The sequence below is a fragment of the Cryptomeria japonica genome, unplaced genomic scaffold (genome assembly GCF_030272615.1).
Source record: "Cryptomeria japonica unplaced genomic scaffold, Sugi_1.0 HiC_scaffold_155, whole genome shotgun sequence".
NCBI lineage: Eukaryota > Viridiplantae > Streptophyta > Pinopsida > Cupressales > Cupressaceae > Cryptomeria > Cryptomeria japonica.
Genome location: NW_026728977.1, coordinates 175001 through 179405, shown reverse-complemented (window position 1 = coordinate 179405; position 4405 = coordinate 175001). Strand labels below are relative to the sequence as shown.

Here is a 4405-nt window from a genome sequence, read left to right as displayed (position 1 = left end):
CAGGCAAGTTGTGCGCACCAAGGTGCCCACCCTGGCGGAGGTGCGCGCCCGGGGCAAACCGGGCTCCGACTTCGTGCACTGCATGGTGCCCACCAAGGCGCGCAACCCAGCCAAGGTGCCCACCGCAGCGAAGGTGCACGCGAGGTGCGCACCCGAGGTGCACACCCGGGGCAAACCGGGCTCCGACTTCGTGCACGCCGCACCTTGGAGCACACTTCAGAGCGCTCCTTGGTACGCACCAGGGCGCGCAACCCAGCCAAGGTGCTCACCCCGGCGAAGGTGCACGCGAGGTGCGCACCCGGGGCAAACCGGGCTCGGACTTCGTGCACGCCGCACCTTGGAGCACACATCGGAGCGCTCCCGGGTTCGCACCAGCATTGCGCACCTTTGATGCGCTGCCTTCACTAATTTCCAGAAAAGGCAAAAAAAAGAAAAAAATGAGATTTTAAAATTTCCGTTTTGAAAGATAGTGAAAAAAACGGAACGCGGGTGCCATCTTGAGCCCGCCCTGGTGTGCAGCCCAGGCAAGTTGTGCGCACCAAGGCACCCACCCTGGCCAAGGTGGGTCACGGGGTGGGTCCTAGGGTGGGTAACGGGGTGGGTACTAAGGTGCGTGCCAAGGTGGGTCATAGGGTGGGTGCCAAGGTGGGCACCAGGGTGGGTGTGCACCAACCCTAGCCAGGGTAGGTCACGGGGTGGTTGTCGGGGTGGGCGTCAAGGAGCCAAGGTGGGTGGCAAGTAGCCAAGTTGCGTGCCAAGGTGGGTGTCGGGGTGGGTGCCAAGGATCCAAGGTGGGTGCCAAGGAACCAAGGTGGGTGTCTGGGTGGGTGCCGAGGTGGGAGCCAGGGTGGGTCCCAAGGTGAGTGCAAAGGTGGGTGCCAGGGTCAAGGTGAGTGCCAATGTGGGTTCCAAGGTGCCAGGGTCAGGGTGAGTGCCAATGTGGGTTCAAAGGTGCTAAGTTGGGTGCGAGGTTGGGTGCGAGGGTGGGTGGGTGCCAAGGTGTGCTAGGTGGAAGCCCGGGTGGGTCGGCATCCCATGGGTGTCGAGTTGGGTGCCTGATGGGTGCTTCTTGTCAAGTTTTAGTCGTCGGGACTCATTTCGAGCCTTAGAGGTCGTTTCTTGTCCGGTTGCCCTGTCTTCGACCTGGGAACCCAATTTTGGTCCTCGGGTCCCATTTTTTTTTGTCTCGCATCCCACTTTTGGCCTGTGGCCTTTTCGGGGTCGATTCTCGTTTTGGGCATCAGAGCATGTTTCTTCTCCTAAAACCCAATATTTGTTTATTAAGTCTCGGAACACATTTTTGTTCTCGTGGACCCATCATGGGTCTTGGAACGCATTTGTGGTCCTTGGGTCCCATTTTGCATCCCGAAACTTGTGTTTTGGTGCTTGATCCCTATTTTGGGTGCCCACCTTGCACCAAGTGCGCACCCGGGGCAAACCGAGCGCCTTGGTGCACCGGGGCAAGATCGAGCGTGCACCCGAGGCGCCCCGAACATGCACCAAGGTGCACTCGGCCCACATGTGAGCGCAGGTCGTTGCGCCCGAGGTGGTGTGTGGGCACCGCGTTGCAGACGGGACACTGCACGCACACGACGCCCCCTACAGGTGCACGCACGTAGGCCGGGCCGGGTGCACACCCGACGCCCTAGCAAGGTGCGCGCACCCGGGCAGGGCTCACACTTGGCGAACGGGGCGCACTTCGCGAGGGAGGGTGTGCACCTCGACGGGGGTGGGTGGCCGGGGTGGATTCGCACGTGGGTCGCGGTTTGCTAAGTACACACTGCGACAAGCTCATAACGGGTGCGATCATACCAGCGTTAGTGCACCGGATCCCATCAGAACTCCGCAGTTAAGCGCGCTTGGGCCGGAGTAGTACTGGGATGGGTGACCTCCCGGGAAGTCCCGGTGTTGCACCCTTTTTTAGTTTTTCGCCGGGCATCGCAATGCTATTTGAATAAACCTTTTGCCCGTTTGCGTTCTCGTCGGGGCCGGGCCGGGCCGGGGTGCGCTGCCCGCACTACCGCGCGCGCGGGGGCGACACCGAGCGCGCACCCGAGGCGCCCCGAGCACACAGGCCACGGTGCAACCCGGGCGTTGTGCGCGCACCCCGGTGCGCCCGAGGTGCTGCGCGCGCACCCAGGTGAAATCGGTGTGCACCTCGGCCAGTGCGCGCTCGGTCGAGTCGCGCACGTTGGCCAAGGTGCACGGTGATGTTTCTTACTCTAAGGTTCCGCACCAGACGCCCGGGACAGGTGAGCGAAGCTGGGCGGGGCCGGGTGCGCGGCCGGGGCAGGTGCACGCAGCTGGAGAGAGCTTTGGAGCACACTTCGGAGCGCACCAATGATGCGCTCCATTCAAAAGTTTCCTGAAAAGGCAAAAAAAGTTGAGATTATAGAATTTCCCACTTGAGAGATTGTAAAAAAAAAAAATTTAAAATGAAGGAAACGCGGGTGCCAAGGTGTGCGCAGCCCAGCCAAGGTGTGCGCACCAAGGCGCCCACCCTGGCGAAGGTGCACGCAAGGTGCGCACCCGAGGCAAACCGGACAATTAACCCAACTTTCGACTTCGCGCGCACCTTGGAGCGCACTTCGGAGCGCTCCTTGGTGCGCACCAATCTTGGGCACCTCGGAGTGCACCATGGCGCCCACCAAGGTGCGCACCCGGGGCAAACCGAGCTCCGACTTCGTGCGCACCTTGGAGCGCACGAAAGGTGCGCACCATGGCGCCCACCAAGGTGCGCAGCCCAGCCAAGGCGTGCGCATCAAGGTGCGCACCCTGGCGAAGGTGCGCACCCGGGGCAAACCGAGCTCCGACTTCGTGCGCACCTTGGAGCGCACAAAAGGTGCGCAACCCAGCCAAGGTGTGCGCACCCCGGTCAAACCGAGCTCCGAATCGTGCGCACCAGAGGTGCACGCCATCGTGCGCACCTTGGAGCACACTTCGGAGCCCTCCTTGGTGCGCGCCGATGTTGCGCACCTCGGAGCGCACCCGGGGAAAACAATGCAATTAACCCGACTTTCGACTTCGTGGGCACCTCGGAGCGCTCTCGGGTTCGCACCTCGGAGCACACCGAGGTGCGCACCTTTGATGCGCTGCCTTCACCAATTTCCAGAAAAGGCAAGAAAACATTGAGAAGGTGTGCGCACCGAGGTGCCCACCCTGGCGAAGGTGCACGCGAGGTGCGCACCCGGGGCAAACCGGGCTCCGACTTCGTGCACGCCGCACCTTGGAGCACACTTCGGAGCGCTCCTTGGTGCGCACCAGGGCGCGCAACCCAGCCGAGGTGCCCACCCCGGCGAAGGTGCACGCGAGGTGCGCACCCGGGGCAAACCGGGCTCCGACTTCGTGCACGCCATGGTGCCCACCGCGGCGAAGGTGCACGCGAGGTGCGCACCCGGGGCAAACCGGGCTCCGACTTCGTGCACGCCGCACCTTGGAGCACACTTCGGAGCGCTCCTTGGTGCGCACCATGGTGCCCACCAGGGCGCGCAACCCCGCCGAAGGTGCACGCGAGGTGCGCACCCGGGGCAAACCGGGCTCCGACTTCGTGCACGCCGCACCTTGGAGCACACTTCGGAGCGCTCCTTGGTGCGCACCATGGTGCCCACCAGGGCGCGCAACCCCGCCGAAGGTGCACGCGAGGTGCGCACCCGGGGCAAACCGGGCTCCGACTTCGTGCACGCCATGGTGCGCACCGCGGCGAAGGTGCGCACCCGGGGCAAACCGGGCTCCGACTTCGTGCACGCCGCACCTTGGAGCACACTTCGGAGCGCTCCTTGGTGCGCACCAGGGCGCGCAACCCAGCCGAGGTGCCCACCCCGGCGAAGGTGCACGCGAGGTGCGTACCCGGGGCAAACCGGGCTCCGACTTCGTGCACGCCGCACCTTGGAGCACACTTCGGAGCGCTCCTTGGTGCGCACCATGGTGCCCACCAGGCCGCGCAACCCAGCCAAGGTGTGCGCACCAAGGTGCACGCGAGGTGCGCACCCGGGGCAAACCGGGGTCCGACTTCGTGCACGCCGCACCTTGGAGCACACATCGGGGCGCTCCCGGGTTCGCACCGGCGTTGCGCACCGTGGTGGGCACCTCGGAGCACACCAAGGTGGGCAGCGAGGTGCGCACCTTTGATGCGATGCCTTCACTAATTTCCATAAAAGGCAAAAAAAAAACGAGATTTTAAAATTTCCGTTTTGAAAGATAGTGAGAAAAAGGGAATGCTGGTGCCATCTTGAGCCCGCCCTGGTGCGCAGCCCAGCCAAGGTGTGCGCACCAAGGTGCCCACCCTGGCGAAGGTGCGCGCCCGGGCAATTAATCCAACTTCCAACTTCGCGCGCGCCAGGGTGGGAGCGCACCCAACAACCGGGCCTGGGAAGAGCCAATGCGAGAAACCCCACCAAACGCTCTG

At 63.5% G+C, this 4405-nt stretch overlaps 1 non-coding gene across 1 annotated transcript; it reads left to right on the top strand.

Annotated features, from left to right (window-relative positions):
- The first annotated feature begins 1798 nt into the window (after window positions 1-1798).
- LOC131866820 (5S ribosomal RNA) lies at window positions 1799-1917 on the top strand. Its single transcript, XR_009365419.1, has one exon. It is a non-coding gene; the product is annotated as a 5S ribosomal RNA (ribosomal RNA).
- The last annotated feature ends 2488 nt before the right edge of the window (window positions 1918-4405 follow it).